The 19,099-nt window shown below is 47.5% G+C and overlaps 1 protein-coding gene across 5 annotated transcripts in view; it reads right to left on the reverse strand.

Annotated features, from left to right (window-relative positions):
* The window catches only part of LOC130362687 (heme-binding protein 1-like), a 36,115-nt gene extending 21,259 nt beyond the window's left edge, over window positions 1-14,856 (reverse strand). For 2 of the 5 annotated variants that reach the window (XM_056567581.1, XM_056567583.1), the window contains exon 1: window positions 13,778-13,907. The gene's annotated coding sequence lies outside the window, so the exon portion shown is untranslated. Of the gene's footprint in view, window positions 1-13,777; window positions 13,908-14,838 lie in introns of those variants that run through there. The other 3 variants (XM_056567585.1, XM_056567582.1, XM_056567584.1) reach the window with 3 other exon arrangements.
* Window positions 14,857-19,099: the final 4,243 nt, after the last annotated feature.

Here is a 19,099-nt window from a genome sequence, read left to right on the forward strand (position 1 = left end):
CCCTGTCACCCATGTCCACCCTCCCTGTCACCCATGTCCACCCTCCCTGTCACTCATGTCTACCCTTCCCTGTCACCCATGTCCACACCCCTTGTCACCCATGTCACCCATGTTCACCTTCCTGTCACCCATGCCCCCCCCCTGTCACACATGTCCCCCCACCTATCATCCCCGTCACCCATGTCCACCCTCCTGTCATCCATGTCTGCCTTGTCCACTCCCCTGTCCATCCCTGTCACTCATGTTTACCCCCCCCCCGTCTACCCCCGTAGTCTACCCTGCCACCCATGTCCACCCTCCTGTTCACCCATCTGTCCCTTTGTCACCCCAGTCCACCCCACTCAGTCACTCCTGTCCCTCTTTTGCCCCCTTGTCCACCCCTCTGACCCCCTGTCACCCATGTCCACCCCCCCTGTCACCCATGTCCACCCTCCCTGTCACCCATGTCCACCCTCCCCCTGTCATCCATGTCCACCCTCCCTGCCTCCCTGTCACCCATGTCCACACCTCTGTCACCCATGTCCACCCCCCCTGTCACCCATGTCCACCCCCCCTGTCACCCATGTCCACCGCCCCGTCACCCATGTCCACCCCCCCCGTCACCCATGTCCACCCCCCGTCACCCATGTCCACCCCCCCTGTCACCCATGTCCACCCTCCCTGTCACCAATGTCCACCCTCCCCTGTCACCCATGTCCACCCTCCCCTGTCACCCATGTCCACCCTCCCTGTCACCCATGTCCACCCTCCCTGTCACTCATGTCCAAAACCCCCCCGTCACCCATGTTCACCTTCCTGTCACCCATGTCCACCCCCCCGTCACTCATGTCCACCCCCTCTCACACATGTTCCCCCACCTATCATCCCCGTCACCCATGTCCACCCCCCTCTCACCCATGTCCACCCTCCTGTCATCCATGTCTGCCTTGTCCACTCCCCTGTCCATCCCTGTCACTCATGTTTACCCCCCCGTCTACCCCCGTAGTCTACCCTGTCACCCATGTCCACCCTCCTGTTCACCCATTTGTCCCTTTGTCACCCCAGTCCACCCCTCTGTCACTCCTGTCCCTCTTTTACCCCCTTGTCCACCCCTCTGACCCCCTGTCTCCCATGTCCACTCTCCTGTCATCCATGTCCACCCCCCATCCAACCCTCTGTCACCCCTGCCCATCCCTGTCACCCATGTACACCCTCCATTGTCCACCCCTCTGACCACATCCTTGTCACTCATGTCCACCCCCTATTCACCCCTCTGTCACCCATTTCCACCCCCTGTCAACCATGTCCACCCCCCCGTTAGCCATGTCCACCCCCCTGTCACCCATGTGCACCCCCCTGTCACCCATGTCCACCCCCCGTCACCCATGTCCACCCCCCGTGTCACCCATGTCCACCCCCCCTGTCACCCATGTCCACCCTTCCCTGTCACTCATGTCCACCCTTCCCTGTCACCCATGTCCACCCTCCCTGTCACCCATGTCCACCCTCCCTGTCACCCACGTCCACCCTCCCTGTCACTCATGTCCACCCTTCCCTGTCACTCATGTCCACCCTTCCCTGTATCCCATGTCCACCCTCCCTGTCACCCATGTCCACCCTCCCTGTCACTCATGTCCACCCTTCCCTGTCACTCATGTCCACCCTCCCTGTCACTCATGTCCACCCTTCCCTGTCACCCATGTCCAACCCCCCTGTCACCCATGTCCACCCTCCCTGTCACCCATGTCCACCCTCCCTGTCACCCATGTCCACCCTCCCTGTCACTCATGTCCACCCTTCCCTGTCACCCATGTCAACCCCCCCTGTCACCCATGTCACCCATGTTCGCCTTCCTGTCACCCATGTCCACCCCCCCATCACTCATGTCCACCTGCACTCACACATGTCCCCCCACCTATCATCCCCGTCACCCATGTCCAACCCCCCCCCCTCACCCATATCCACCCTCCTGTCATCCATGTCTGCCTTGTCCACTCCCCTGTCCATCTCTGTCACTCATGTTTACCCCCCTTTCTACCCCCGTAGTCTACTCTGTCACCCATGTCCACCCTCCTGTTCACCCATCTGTCCCTTTGTCACCCCAGTCCACCCCTCTCTGTCACTCCTGTCCCTCTTTTACCCCCTTGTCCACCCCTCTGACCCCCTGTCTCCCCTGTCCACCCTCCTGTCACCCATGTCCACCCCTCTGTCACCTCTATGCCCCCGTCACCCATGTTCACTCTTCTACACCCATCTATCACCCTTGTACACCTCCCTACACCCCTCTGTACACTCCTCTACAACCCTCTGTCATCCATGTACACTTCTCTACACCCCTCTGTCACCCATGTACACTTCTCTACACCCCTTTGTCACCCATGTACACCCATCTGTCACACATGTACACTCCTCCACACCCCTCTGTCACCCATGTACACTCCTCTATACCCCTCTGTCACCCATGTACACTCCTCTACACCCCTCTGTCACCCATCTTTCACCCATGTACACTCCTCTATACCCCTCTGTCACACATATACACTCCTCTACAGCCCTCTGTCACCCATGTACACTCCTCTGTACCCCTCTGTCACCCATGTACAGTCCTCTGCACCCCTCTGTCACCCATGTACACCCATCTGTCACCCATGTACACTCCTCTATACCCCTCTGTCACCCATGTACACTCCTCTACACCCCTCTGTCACCCATGTACACCCATCTGTCACCCATGTACACTCCTCTACACCCCTCTGTCACCCATGTACACCCATCTGTCACCCATGTACACTCCTCAACACCCCTCTGTCACCCATGTACACTCCTCTCTACCCCTCTGTCACCCATGTACACTCCTCTACACCCCTCTGTACACTCCTCTACACCCCTGTCACCCATGTACACCCATCTGTCACCCATGTACACTCCTCTACACCCCTCTGTCACCCATGTACACCCATCTGTCACCCATGTACACTTCTCTACACCCCTCTGTCACCCATGTACACTCCTCTACACCCCTCTGTCACCCAAGTACACTCCTCAACAACCCTCTGTCACCCATGTACATTCCTTAACACCCCTCTGTCAGCCATGTACACTCCTCTCTACCCCTCTGTCACCCATGTACACTCCTCTACATCCCTCTGTCACCCATGTACACTCCTCTATACCCCTCTGTCACCCATGTACACTCCTCTACACCCCTTTGTACACTCTTCTACACTCCTGTCACCCATGTACACCCATCTGTCACCCATGTACACTCCTCTACACCCCTCTGTCACCCATGTACACCCATCTGTCACCCATGTACACTCCTCTATACCCCTCTGTCACCCATGTACACTCCTCTACACCCCTGTATCACCCATGTACACTCCTCTACACCCCTCTGTCACCCAAGTACACTCCTCAACACTCCTCTGTCACCCATGTACACTCCTCAACACCCCTCTGTCACCCATGTACACTCCTCTCTACCCTTCTGTCACCCATGTACACTCATCTACACCCCTCTGTCACCAATGTACACTCCTCTACACCCCTCTGTCACCCATGTACACTCCTCTATACCCCTCTGTCACCCATGTACACCCATCTGTCACCTATGTACACTCCTCTACACCCCTCTGTCACCCATGTACACCCATCTGTCACCCGTGTACACTCCTCTATACCCCTCTGTCACTCATGTACACTCCTCTAAACCCCTCTGTACGCTCCTCTTTACCCCTGTCACCCATGTACGCTCCTCTATACCCCTGTCACCTATATACGCTCCTCTACACCCCTGTCACCCATGTACGCTCCTCTACACCCCTGTCACCCATGTACGCCCCTCTACACCCCTGTCACCCATGTACGCTCCTCTATACCCCTGTCACCCATGTACGCTCCTCTATACCCCTGTCACCCATGTACGCTCCTCTACACCCCTGTCACCCATGTACGCTCCTCTACACCCCTGTCCCCCATGTGCGCTCCTCTACACCCCTCTCACCCATGTACGCTCCTCTATACCCCTGTCACCCATGTACGCTCCTCTACACCCCTGTCACCCATGTACGCTCCTCTACACCCCTCTGTCACCCATGTGCACTCTTCTACACCCCTGTCACCCATGTACGCTCTTCTGCACCCCTCTGTCACCCATGTACGCTCCTCTACACCCCTCTGTGCACTCCTCTACACCCCTCTGTACACTCCTCTACACCCCTCTAAACCCCTCTGGTACCCATGTCCACCCCTCTACACCCCTCCTACACCCCTCTGTCACCCATGTAAAAAAAAAGAAAAAAAAGTTCGGCGCCTAATAGGTTTGTTTTGCAGGTTTAACGGTAAAGAATTCTGTGTGGAAGAAATCGTAATGATGGCCCGGACCAGATGGAGAAGAGAAGGCAATGATGCAAATTAGAGAATACGTCATTGGTGAGTTACTGTATAAAGCAGCACTTAAAACATTGCATTTTTTACCGTTTTTCCTTTTTTATTTTTTTTTCTTGCTCGTCAACCTCGGTAGCGGTGCCCTGTGGAAAAAAAAATTTCCGAGGTGTGCCCCGACCCGAAAAAGGTTGGGAAACACTGATCTTGACTGACTTGGCTCAGGACTTTACACTGACTGGTGATACTTGACAGGAGATGACAGCAGATGACTGACACAAGCTGGATTCTTAACCCCTTAGGGACACAGCCCATTTTCACCTTAATGACCATGCCCTTTTTTGGAATTCTGACCACTGTCACTTTATGCATTAATAACTCTGGGATGCTTTTAACTTTCATCCTGATTCCGAGAATGTTTTTTCCCGACATATTCTACTTTAACATAGTGGTAAATTTCTGTCGTTACTTGCATCCTTTCTTTGTGAAAAATCCCAAAATTTCCATTTCATTAGAGGGCTTCAAAGTATAGCAGCAATTTTCGAAATGTTTGCGAAAAATTCAAAATCTGAATTTTTCAAGGACCAGTTAAGTTTGAAGTGGATTTGAGGGGCCTTTCTGTGAGAAATACCCCATAAATAACCCCATTATATAAACTGCACCCCTCAAAATATTCAAAATGACATTCAGAAAGTTTGTTAACCCCTTAGGTGTTTCACAGGAACAGCAGCAAAGTGGAGGAAAAAAAAATCTCCATTTTTTACACTAACATGTTCATGTAGCCCAATTTTTTTTTTCATTTTAACAAGGGTTATAAGGAGAAAAAGTCCCACAAAATTTGTAGCCCAATTTCTCTCAAGTAAGGAAATACCTCATATGTTGACGTAAACATTGCTCAAGAGGGAAAGAGCAACTGTGGGATTTTGGAGGGCAAATTTTGCTGTAATGGTTTTTGGGGGCCATGTTGCATTTAGGAAGCCCCCATAGTGCCAGAACAGCAAAAAAAAAAAAAAAAAAACACATGGCACACTATTTGGGAAACGACACCCCTCAAGGAAGGTAACAAGAGTTATGGTGAACCTTAACACCTAAACACAGGTGTTTGACGACTTTGTTTTGAAGTTGGACGTGAAAATGAAAAATGTGATTTTTAACACTAAAATGATGGTGTTACTCCAAATTTTTCATTTTCACAAGGCATAATAGGAGAAAATGGACCCCCAAATGGACCACCCCATGGTGCCAGAACAGCAAATAATAAAAATTAAAAAAAACACGTGGCATACTATTTGGGAAACTACATCCCTCAAGGAATGTAACAACGGGTATAGTGAGCTTTACCACCTCACAGATGTTTGACAGATTTGCAGCTTTTGGAGAGAGATTTGGTTGGAATAGAAGTCGGGGGCCATATGCGTTTACAGAGCCCCCAGACTCGTCTAGAGGAATATTGGCCAGGTTGATAACTGTGTTGTTGTCTTTGTTCTCCAAGTTACTGTTTTCCTTTTGGTCCCTGTTTTTGTTCCTCTTGCGTTTCTTTCCCCCTCTGCCAGAACAGTGGACCCCCCCCCCCCCCACATGTGACCCTATTTCCGAAACTACACCCCTCACCGAATTTAATAAGGGGTGCAGTGAGTATTTACACCACACTGGCATTTGACAGATCTTTGGAACAGTGGGCTGTGCAAATGAAAAATAAAAATTTTCATGGACCACTGTTCCAAAAATCTGTCAGACACCTGTGGGGCGTAAATGCTCACTGCACCCCTTAATACATTACATGAGGGGTGTAGTTTCCAAAATGGGGTCACATGTAGGGGGGTCCACTGTTCTGGCACCATGGGGGCTTTGTAAATGCACTTGTAAAATAGACAATTAAAAAGGAAGAAATTTTCTCCAAAGCCAGGCGCTTCTCCCAATAAAAAGTTATCTTTATTCCGTCAGGAAAGACATAAAAAGTTGGTATAAAAAGCACTTTCAACACATTTCTAGCTGGGACTGGGCATGCCTGTCTTGATAAAGAGCTCAGTCCGAGCTAGAAACGCGTTGTTTTCAAAATTGGGTCACATGTGAATTTTTTTTTTTTGGGGGGTGTTTATGTCAGAACCGTTGCAACTATCAGCCACCTCTGTGCAAATCACCAATTTAGGCCTCAAATGTACATGGTGCGCTCTCACTCCTGAGCCTTGTTGTGCTTTCGCAGATCACTTTACACCCACTCATGGGGTATTTCCGTACTCAGGAGAAATTGCGTTACAAATTTTGGGGGTATTTTTTTAGTTTTATCTCTTGTGAAAATGAAAAGTATGGGGCAACACCAGCATGTCAGGGTAAAATGTTTTATTTGTTTACACTAACAGTCTGGTGTAGACCCCAACTTTACCTTTTCATAAGGGGTAAAAGGAGAAAAAGTCCCCCAAAATTTGTAACACAAGTTCTCCTGAGTACAGAAATACCCCATATGTGGCCCTAAACTGTTCTCTCTGAAGTGAGAGAGCACCATGTGCATTTAAGGCCTGGATTAGGGATTTGCACAGGGGTGGACCCAGATGCAAGCCTTACAATTGCCTCTGCCACCACAAATACCCTACAGCAGTGTTTCCCAAACAGGGTGCCTCCACTCAATGGCTGTCCGGCAATGCTGGGAGTTGTTGTTTTGCAAAAGCTGGTGCACAGAACTGCAAAACTATAACTCTCAGCATAGACAGACCATGCATCACAGCTGGAGGCACACTGGTGAGGAAACACCAAGTTAGGTAGCAGACAAACTCAGTGCTTCCCTGCCAGTGTGCCTCCAGCTGTTACAAAACTACAACTCCCAGCATGCATGGTCTGTCAGAGAATGCTGGGAGTTGTAGTTTTGCAACAGCTGGAGGCACACTGGTGGGGAAACACTGAATTAGGTTCTGTTACCTAACACTGTGTTTCCTCACCAGTGTGCCTCCAGCTGTGGCAAAACTACAACTCCCAGCATGCAGTGAAAGACCGTGCATGCTTGGAGTTGTAGCTATGCAACATCTGAAGGGCCACAGTTTAGAGACCACTGCACAGTGATCTCAAAACTGTGGCCCTCCAGTTGTTGCAAAACTACAAATCCCAGTATGCCAAGACAGCAAATGACTGTGTGGGGATGCTGGGAGTTATAGTTTTGCAACATCTGAAGGGCCATAGTTTAGAGAGCACTGCATAGTGATCTCCAAACTGTGGCCCTCCAGATGTTGCAAAACTACAAATCCCAGCATGCCCACACAGTCATTTGCTGTCTGGGCATGCTGGGATTTGTAGTTTTGCTAGATCTGCCACTTACCCAGATCGCAGCCGCTGAAGTTCTGCGCCGCCGTCGATATGACATCAGGATCGCCGCTGCCGGATCCCGTCATTGTTGCCGCCACCTGGACCTTGATGGGGTGAGCTTCCCCGTTCCCCCGCTATGCCCAGACACCCATGGGTGGGCAGAGCGGGGGAGCTGAACTTTATCCCCCCCTGCCCCATTCTGCGATTGGTTGGTCGCTTCTGACCGATCAATCGCAGGGATAGGAGTATTGGCACCCCTACCACCTCACTCCTATCCCTTCAGGGGGACCGGGGCTGTGTCGGACAGCCCCGATCCCCCTTATTTTCCGGGTCACCAGAGACCCGTATGACCCGAAATGGCCACAAATCGCTGGTCTGAATTGATCGCCGATGATCGCCTCGATGATGTCCCCGGGCACTGGAATTCCCACGGGCGTACAGGTACGCCCTAGGTCCTTAACCCCTTAAGGACTCAGGGTTTTTCAGTTTTTGCACTTTCGTTTTTTCCTCCTTACCTTTTAAAAATCATAACCCTTTCAATTTTCCACCTAAAAATCCATATTATGGCTTATTTTTGTGTCACCAATTCTACTTTGCAGTGAAATTAGTCACTTTACCCAAAAACTCACGGCGAAATGGGAAAAAAATCATTGTGCGACAAAATCGAAGAAAAAAACCCATTTTGTAATTTTGGGGGCTTCCGTTTCTACGCAGTGCATATTTCGGTAAAAATGACACCTTATCTTTATTCTGTAGGTCCATACGGTTAAAATGATCCCCTACTCATATAGGTTTGATTTTGTCGTACTTCTGGAAAAAATCATAACTACATGCAGGAAAATGTATACGTTTAAAAATGTCATTTTCTGACCCCTATAACTTTTTTATTTTTCCATGTAGACGGCGGTATGAGGGCTCATTTTTTGTGCCGTGATCTGAAGTTTTTATCGGTATGATTTTTGTTTTGATCGGACTTTTTGATCATTTTTTATTCATTTTTTAATGGTATAAAAAGTGACCAAAAATACACTTTTTTGTAATTTGGATTTTTTTTGCGTGTACGCTATTGACCGTGCGGTTTAATTAATGATATATTTTTATAGTTCGGACATTTACGCACGCGGCGATACCACATATGTTTTTTTGTTTTTTTATTTACACTGTTTAATTTTTTTTATGGGAAAAGGGGGGTGATTCAAACTTTTATTAGGGAAGGGGTTAAATGACCTTTATTAACACTTTTTTTTAACTTTTTTTTTTTGCAGTGTTATAGGTCCCATAGGGACTTATAACACTGCACACACTGATCTCTCATGCTGATCACTGGCGTATATTAACATGCCTGTGATCAGTGTTATCGGCGCTTGACTGCTCCTGTCTGGATCTCAGGCACGGAGCAGTCATTCGTCGGACACCAAGGAGGCAGGTAAGGGCCCTCCCGGGGTCCTGTAAGCTGTTCAGGACGCCGCGGTGAAATGACTAGCCGGGATAGTTTCACTTTCACTTTAGAAGCGGCGGTCAGCTTTGATCGCCGCTTTTAAAGGGTTAATCCCGCACATTGCCGCGATCGGCGATGTGTGGTATTAGCCACGGGTCCCGGCCGTTGATGAGCGCCGTGACTGATGCGATGTGATGCGGGGTCGCAGCGCGACCCCGCTTCATATCGCGGGGGCCGGCGCAGGAAGTAAATATACCATATGCCCTGCGTCCCCAAGAGGTTAACAGACGGAGTTCTGTTTTGTTTGTACGCAGTGCACTTTATAGTAAAACTGACATGTTCCCTTTATTCTGTGAGTCAATAGGACTTTACACACTTTTCTATTATTGTACTGCTAAAAAAAACTTTAAAAAAATGAGTACGTTTAAGATTATCCTATTCTGACCCCTATAACTTTTTATTTTTCTGGATACGGGGCTATATGAGGGTTCATTTTTAGCACAGTGATCTTTAGTTTTCATCGGTACGACTTTTGTGTATATGTGACTTTTTGATAACTTTTTATTATTTTTTTTCTGGTATGTGATATGATCTCAATATATATATATATATATATATATATATATATATTTTTTTTTTTTTTTTTTTTTTTGTTTACACCATTTACCATATGGGATCATTAAAAGGGTACTCTGGGGAACTAAAACCATAGCCCAGCCTTTCCCTCTTATTAACCTATTTGTTTGTCTAAATATCATTCATTAGCTATATAGAGCAGATACCTTCTTTCAGCTTTCACATACATGCAGGAAGTGAGAGAAAGACGTAATTATCAGATCCACCCTGTCTTCGTGCAAAGCCCTCATTGAGAGTAGCCCCTAACCTCCTGGAAGACAAAGACCACGTGATTTCTGTTCTGTTTAGGGGTCTGGTTCACAGCCACACCTCCCCTCTCCCTCCCTTCCCTGTGTGAGGATCTTGTCAGCAGAGAAACAGCACAGAGTCTCCTGTGAAGATTCTCAGTCACAACTCAGCACATAAAGCTGCTCTATGCCTGCTGTAGATCTAATCACTGAATGCTGCCATTCAGAGCATGATTTATTACTGAGGAGGGATAGTTTGAAAGAAAAGACATGTACAGTATGTGCTGCTCACTTACAACAACACAGCATGCACATAGTAAAAGCTATTGGCTGGCAGCCATTACACAGAGCCACACTGACTGCTGGAAGTTGTAGTCCGGGAGTTGGTAAAATCACATGGATAACTCCAGTTGACGTAGAACAGGTATTGTGGTGGCTTTGAGGCATTTTTATTTTTCTTAAGTTCCCCGGAACACCCCTTTAACATAATATTTTAATATATCGGACATTTCTGCATGTGGCAACCAAATATGTTGATTTTTTAATTTATTTTTTTCTTATATGGGAAAAGAGGGGAATTACATTTTTTGGGGGGAGGGGCTTATTCACTTTTATTATAACTTTTTTTTTATACTTTTTTTTAGTCCCCAGATAAAACTTTAGATTGATCAGTATATGCATAGCACTGATCAGTGTTACCTGCATTCTTCTTCTCTGGTCTGCTTAAAGTCAGACCAGAGAGGAAGACCCCATGATGACGGCAGAAGACGGGCAAGGGGACCTCCAGCCACCAACTTGGCTAACAATGGTAACAATTTATTATTCAGTCATTATGTGGTAGTGATATGTGATCGTTGTTTGGCGGCATTATTTTTCCCTTGTATCTTGATCAAGTTGGTCTAAGTATGCTGAATTTGGTCAGTAACAGTATGATGGCAATATGTATGGTGATTATGTATTTTCCTTGTATAGTGGCATAATATGGTAACTGTATGATTGTTATAACTGTTACTGTATGACTATTATACAGTTATATAATATTATGTAACATAGAAAATTGTCTACCCTTGTTTTATTTATTTATTATAAATGTATAAAAAGTATAAATGGCAAATTTTTTAATGACAAGGAAAGTCACCAATGAAATTTAATTTATTTCTTGTCCAATGAAGAGTTAGTAATCCAAAATATAAATCATAATATCACAAAAAAATATTTTCATTGTGTAATTATGTATTTTTACCGGAAGGAGGAATGCAATTCTATATCACTGTATAATCATTACTTGGGAAAGGTTAACCTTTTCTTCTTTATTGGTGGGTTGAAAAAAAAATGGTGGTAAATGGATCTTGTAATGGAGCTGACCTTCTATTGCTTAGAGAACTTACAATGTAAAAGGTTTTATGCTGTAACACTATACTTTTGCATACGTATATATATAGAGAGAGAGAGAGAGAGAGAGAGAGAGGGAGGGAGAGAGAGCTTTATTTACATTTTCCAGTTATCAAAATTTCTGTCAATATGAGAAAATGCAATACATTACAAAAAAAACATATGTCCCATAAAGGGGTACTACGGCCCTAAGACATCTTCTCCCCTATCAAATAGGGGATAAGATGTCTGATCGCAGGGGTCCCGCCGCTGGGGACCCCCGTAATCTCGCATGCAGCACCCGCCTGTGGGAGCTGCACTGAGCGTTGCCAGTCCACCGGGTCCCGTTATGCCCCCTCCCATACACTTGCACTGCATGGGTGCTATACCTTTAATTTGCACAGGCAATGCATAAAGGGATAAAAGGATTTACACTTTACTACACCTATAGCAACTTTATAGTGATTTAAGGTGATTTTAGTACGTATGTGCCAGACAGTAATGGACATGCTTAGGAAGGACACGTGCTTGTCTTGGAGCTAAGTGGCTATGCTTTAAGTCAACCGTAACACAGGGGCTATCTTTTTGTGAACTGGCTATTTCCTGTTGGAGTTCGTTCCCTTAAACTACAAATCCCATGATTCCATGTTTGTAAGTGTGAGGTCACTTTCCTCCCTCCCACACATAAGCCACCTCCCCCATTGAAACACACCCGTGATCCTTTCAATGCAATAGACCAGTGAAACTACGACTCCCAGCATGCCCAGACAGCCTTTGGCTGTTCGGGCATGCTGAGAGTTGTAGTTTTGCAACAGCTGGAGGCCCCCTGGTAGGGAAACACTGACTTTTAGTATTTTTCTTTACCTGCTCTGGCCGGCCCCCGCAACAGGAGCCGACCCGAGCAGATAATCGCATGTTTTCCCGGGGGCCGCATGGCTATATCGCATTGCTTTTGCGATATATATCGTGCAGCCCGGCCGGGAACTCTGCAATTCTACCCCGAGCGTGACTCAGGGTTACCGATCCTGGCAGGGAAAATTAACCCCCGAGTCACGCTCGGGATTACCGCGCAGGAGGTTAACACACTGGCAGCTAAAGTCAGTCATGTTGCAAGTGATCGGCTTCATAGACTATAATAAAGGCCTTCTTCTGCAATGACTACAGAGTCGAGAAGTAAAGCATGCTGCGTCACTCGTCTGTATTTAGCTGTCGGGGTTCTCAGCACTAAGACCCCGACCGGTAAAAATTTCTCACATGTCTGCATGACATGTAAAATTTTTTATAATGACAGTACCACTTAAATGAGTCTTTCAGTGAATGTTAATTCAATAGACAAAACAGACACGGTCGCACATCCACAACATGCACAATGATCTAATGCTTCTCAGCAACATTTATTAAACTAACAGGTCGTCAGTCCTTAGTGTACTTTATGATCATGAAGTGCAAGCCCACTAGCCATGTCACGGCCACCTGTAAGTAGTGGATCCCTAGCATAAAATGGCGTAGCACTGAGCGGCGGCCACCACCGCCCTAACACCAGTGACCACAGGGGGAATGAGCCACTGTCAGAGCAGCCCCAATGCCACTCAAACCAGTCCCGGGGCAGCGCCTCTCCACAGACACAGCGCCATGGCAGAAATGGATGCCGCACAGCACCACACCAGTATAAACAGGTGTAAAAGTTCACTTCCCATGTGCTACCAGTCATAGACTGGGAGGCTGCCAGAAAGAAAGGGGCCCTATGCAGCTTCCTGCTAATTTATATAGGCCTGGGCTGAGGGGGAGGAGCAGAGTGCTGACCAAGTAAAAAAAAAAAAGAGGGGGAGAGAAAACACAATGGGAGAGATTTATCAAAACATGTGCAGAGGAAAAGTTGTCCAGTTGCCCATAGCAACCAATCATCTTGCTTCTTTCATTTTTAACAGGGCCTCTGCAAAATGAAACAAGCAATCTGATTGGTTGCTATGGGCAACTGGGCAACTTTTCCTTTGCACAGGTTTTGATAAATCTCCCCTAATGTGAATTCAAATAGAGAAAACAGACATGGTCGCACATCCACAACATGCACAATGATCTAAGGCTTCTCAGCAACATTTATTAACCCCTTCCTGCAAAATTACTTATATGAACGTCATGTTATGCTGGTAGTTTGCGCATCATGACGTTTATATAAGTTATTCAGTTAACCCGGCGATGTGCGGCATCTCACAGGTTAACTTGCAGAAGTCCAGCTGTTACCAGCAGGAGACAACTTCTGCAAGCCCCCCAGGACCATCTGTTGATGGTCCTGGTCAGCGATCACTGTGATTGGTCCTTGTGGACCAATCACAGTGTCTCAGCTGACTGGGGGGTTAAAGCTAATTTCCCCCGCTCTTCCCGCCTCTAGAAGTCAGGCAGAGTGGGGGAAGAGGATCCCGAGAGCTGTAGGGGTGGCTGTGGCACATACCTGGGACTGGCGCAGCAGTGGGAACCGGGGATCGGCGGCAGGCAGAAGTGTAAGAGGCAGCAGCGGAAGGCAAGTGGAGATGGCGTTGGCATTAGAGGCAGCAGTAAAGATTGCTGTAAAGTGATCTTCACTGCTGCTTCTAGGAGTTTCAAAACTACAGCTCCAAACATGCCCAGACAGCCTTTGGCTGTCCAGGCATGCTGGGAGTTGTAGTTTTGCAACATCATGAGGGCCATAGTTTGGAGATCACCGTGCAGTGGTCTCCAATCTGTGCTCTTCCAGATGTTGCAAAACTACAACTCTCAGCATGCCCAGACAGTCCAGGCATTCTGGGAGTTGTAGTTCTGTAACATCTGGCCCTTCAGATGTTGCCAAACTACAATTCCCAGCATGCCTGGGCAGTCTGGACATGCTTGGAGTTGAAGTTTTGCAACATCTGGAGGGGTACAGTTTGGACACCACTACACAGTGATCTCCAAACTGTTCTACTCCATTTGTTGCAAAACTACAACTCCCAGCATGCCCTTTGGCTGTCTGGGTATACTGGGAGTTGTAGTTTTTCAACAACTGGAGACACACTGGTTGGGAAACATTGTCTGCTTCCTAACTCAGTGTTTCCCAGCCCGTGTGCCTCCAGCTGTTGCAAAACTATAACTCCCAGCATGCACTGACAGAACATGCATGCTGGGAGTTGGAGTTTTGCCACAGGTGGAGGCACAAGGGTTGGGGGGTTTTATGCTAGGGACGTTAGGGACCCACTCTAAATAGGTGGCCTTGACGTGGCGAGTGGGCTTGTACTTTTTGATCAAAAATGTATACTAACAACCTGTTAGTTTTTGATACAGTGATCCCCCGACTTATGATGGCCCCGACATATGATCATTTCAACATATGATGGCCTCTCAGAGCCCATCGTATGTTGAAGGCAGCATCGACATATGATGCTGCTGTGTGTCGGGGCCATCGCATAAACTGCTATCTGACAGCGCTGACAACTTCAGCAACTGACAGATAGTTGTTTAATGTGCCCCGTGTGCCCCGTTCTGCCTCCTGTTACTCACATGCTGTCCTGCTAACTCATACAGGCTTCCACTGTGAGCTCCGTGTAAGCCCCACCCCCCAGTGCAGCCATAGCCAATAGCCTGCAGCATCTTGCTGCAGGCATCCAATGAGCTGCTGGCTGCCCTCCCCTTCCTTTCCTATAGAGCTGTAGTCGGCAGGATCGTAATGGAGGACATTCTGTCCCCCCCTGAAGGTATTTAAAGAACTGTACAGTACTGTATGCAATGTCACACATCACATACAATACATAGACACACAATACACCCCATACATCAATGTTTCCCTATCAGTGTGCCTCCAGCTGTTGCCAAACTATAACTCCCAGTATGCCCAGACAGTCAATGGCTGTACATGCATGCTGGGAGTTGTAGTTGTGCAACAGCTGGAGGCACCCTGGTTTGTTAAACACTCCCCATACACTCCACAAACAATGGTCATCCCAGAACCAATTAGCAGTTTCCCATAGAGATATGTATTCAACATACAATGGTTCCGAGGCCCCAGAACCAATTAACATTTTTACATAGACATATGTACTCGACATATGATGGTTTCAACATATGATGGTTCTCCTGGAACCAATTAATATCATATGTTGAGGGACCACTGTATTATGCTGAGAAGCAATCAGATCATTATACAAGATTGTAGATGTGCACCATGTCTGTTTTCTACCCGAATTCACACTGTGATTTCTATCCCCTCTTTTTTTTTTTTTTTTTGAACATGTGCTGCACTCTTCCCCACCCCCTCAGCCCAACCCTATATAAGTAGTAATTAGCTACATAAGGGCCATTTCTTTCCTAGCAGCCTCCCAGTCTGACTGGGAGAGCATGGTAAGTGAGCCATTACACCTTGTTCACACTGGTGTGGTGCTGTGTGGTGTCCGTGTCTGCGGGGGGGTGCGGCCCATAGACTGGTTTGAGAGGCATTGGGGCTGCTCTGCCGGTGGGTCGTTCCCCCCTGTGGGCATTGGTATCGCAGCGGTGGTGGTCGCCGCCCGCTGCTGCGCCATTTTATGCTAGGGACGTTAGGGACCCACTCTGAATAGGTGGCCTTGACGTGGCGAGTGGGCTTGTACTTTTTGATCAAAAATGTATACTAACAACCTGTTAGTTTTTGATATTATGCTGAGAAGCAATCAGATCATTATACAAGATTGTAGATGTGCGCTATGTCTGTATTCTACTCGAATTCACAACATTTATTAACCCCTTCCTGCAAAATTACTTATATGAATGTCATGTTATGCTGGTAGTTTGCGCATCATGACGTTTATATAAGTTATTCAGTTAACCCGGCGATGTGCGGCATCTCACAGGTTAACTTGCAGAAGTCCAGCTGTTACCAGCAGGAGACAACTTCTGCAAGCCCCCCAGGACCATCTGTTGATGGTCCTGGTCAGCGATCACTGTGATTGGTCCTTGTGGACCAATCACAGTGTCTCAGCTGACTGGGGGGTTAAAGTTCATTTCCCCCGCTCTTCCCGCCTCTAGAAGTCAGGCAGAGTGGGGGAAGAGGATCCCGAGAGCTGTAGGGGTGGCTGTGGCACATACCTGGGACTGGCGCAGCAGTGGGAACCGGGGATCGGCGGCAGGCAGAAGTGTAAGAGGCAGCAGCGGAAGGCAAGTGGAGATGGCGTTGGCATTAGAGGCAGCAGTAAAGATTGCTGTAAAGTGATCTTCACTGCTGCTTCTAGGAGTTTCAAAACTACAGCTCCAAACATGCCCAGACAGCCTTTGGCTGTCCAGGCATGCTGGGAGTTGTAGTTTTGCAACATCATGAGGGCCATAGTTTGGAGATCACCGTGCAGTGGTCTCCAATCTGTGCTGTTCCAGATGTTGCAAAACTACAACTCTCAGCATGCCCAGACAGTCCAGGCATTCTGGGAGTTGTAGTTCTGTAACATCTGGCCCTTCAGATGTTGCAAAACTACAACTCCCAGCATGCCCTTTGGCTGTCTGGACATACTGGGAGTTGTAGTTTTGCAACAACTGGAGGCACACTGGTGTGGAAACATTGTCTGCTTCCTAACTCAGTGTTTCCCAACCCGTGTGCCTCCAGCTGTTGCAAAACTATAACTCCCAGCATGCACTGACAGACCATGCATGCTGGGAGTTGGAGTTTTGCCACAGGTGGAGGCACAAGGTTTGGGAAACTCTGAGTTAAGTAACAAACTCTCACTGTTTTGCAACCAGTGTGCCTCCAGCTGTTGCATAACTACAACCCCCAGCATGCACGGACAGCCAAAGGACATGCTAGGATTTTTTTGTTTTGCAAAAGCTGAAGGTTTGCCGCCCCCCCCCATGTCAATGTACAGGGTACATTCACATGGGCAGGGGTTTACAGCAAGTTTCTCACTGCAAGTTTGAGATGCAGCAAATTTTCTGCTGCAGCTCAAACTCCCAGTGGGAAACTCACTGTCAGCCCCCGCCCCTGTGACTGTACCCTAAAAACACTACACTACGCTAACACAAAATAAAGACTAAAACACTACATATGCACATACCCCTACACAGTTCCCCCCCTCCCCCAATAAAAATGAAAAACATCAGGTACGGCACTGTTTCCAAAACGGAGCCTCCAGCTGTTGCAAAACAACAACTCCCAGTACAGCCATTGACTGTCCAGGCATGCTGGGAGTTTTGCAACAGCTGGAGGCACCCTGTTTGGGAATCACTGGTGTAGAATACCCCTATGTCCACCCCATGCAAATCCCTAATTTAGGCCTCAAATATGCATGGTGCTCTCTCACTTTGGAGTCCTGTTGTATTTCAAGGCAACAGTTTAGGGTGCATATGGGGCATTTCCGTACTCGGGAGAAATTGCCTAACAAATTTTGGGAGGCTTTTACCCCTTATGAAAAGGTAAAGTTGGGGTCTACTCCAGCATGTTATTGTAAAAATTTGAAATTTTTAACACTAACTTGTGTTGCCCCATACTTTTTATTTTCACAAAAGGTGAAAGGTAATTAAAAAAAAATGCTCTGCGGGCGCACAACAAGGCTCAGGAGTGAGAGTGCACCATTTGAGGTGATTTGCACAGAGGTGGCTGATCTTTACAGCGGTTCTGACATAAACACAAAAAAAAAAAACACCCACATGTGACATGATTATGAAGTGCAAGCCCGCTAGCCACGTCACGGCCGCCTGTAAGTACCAGTTCCCTAACATCCCTAGCATAAAATGGCGTAGCACTGAGCAGCGACCACCACTGCTGCAACACCAGTGCCCACAGGTGGAACAACCCGCTGGCAGAGCAGCCCCAATGCCATTCAAACTAGTCCCAGGGCCGCGCCTACCCACAGACACGGCGCCGGGGCAACAATGGACGCCGCACAGCACCACACCAGTGTGAACAGGTGTAAAAGTTTACTTACCATGTGCTCCCAGTCAGAGACTGGGAGGCTGACAGAAAGAAAGGGGCCCTATGCAGCTTCCTGCTAATTTATATAAGTGCTGGGCTGAGGGGGAGGAGCAGAGTGCTGACCAAGTAAAAACAAAACAAAAAAGAGAGATAGAAAACACAATGTGAATTCAAATAGACATACATCTTTTATTGTTAGTGAAGTTAAATTTCCCATTCTTGTAAAATGTTACTGTCATAAAAACATGTGTGGTGAGCTTGGGCGGGATGTAGGGTGAACAGGGGTGTTGCAGAGTAGTGTTGCAGGGGGTAGCATTAACCCTTGATTGTCGTGACGCCAGGGTGCGGGCTTCCTCTAGATATATAAATGTCCTACCACCACCCATCCCAAGAACGATAGGGAGGAATAAAGGATTGTCCACAGCAGAAGTAGTAATAAACTGGAAATAACTTTACTGCAGATTTTATGCAGATGATGATAACAAACAGTCTTTTGCAAGAGGACCGGGACTTAGGCTCCTCACGGGTTGACTGGGACTTTGAGGTAAAATAAGCTTTGATTTTTGCTGTACGCTGTTCCACTGAATTTAGGGGTATGTTTAGGTTCAGTAGTCACGTAGGATTGGTGAGATTTGAGTCGGATTAACTCACGGTTTAGAATGTGCTGAAGGGGAAGGCTTCAGGCCTAGCTTGTCTTGTAGCTGTGATCACATATCTGCTTTCTCTGAGATCCCAAGGGAAAGAGAAAGATTATTGGATACAGCGCCCTTATATACTGAAGGGGCAGGATCAAAGTTTATTGGTTCCCAGACCTGTCAGTTCTAAACCAAGGCATTATGGTTACATCACATGACCTAAAGATCCTTGAACCTTAGCATAACACAATTCTCCATA

The sequence above is a fragment of the Hyla sarda genome, chromosome 3 (assembly GCF_029499605.1).
Source record: "Hyla sarda isolate aHylSar1 chromosome 3, aHylSar1.hap1, whole genome shotgun sequence".
In the NCBI taxonomy this organism is placed as follows: domain Eukaryota; kingdom Metazoa; phylum Chordata; class Amphibia; order Anura; family Hylidae; genus Hyla; species Hyla sarda.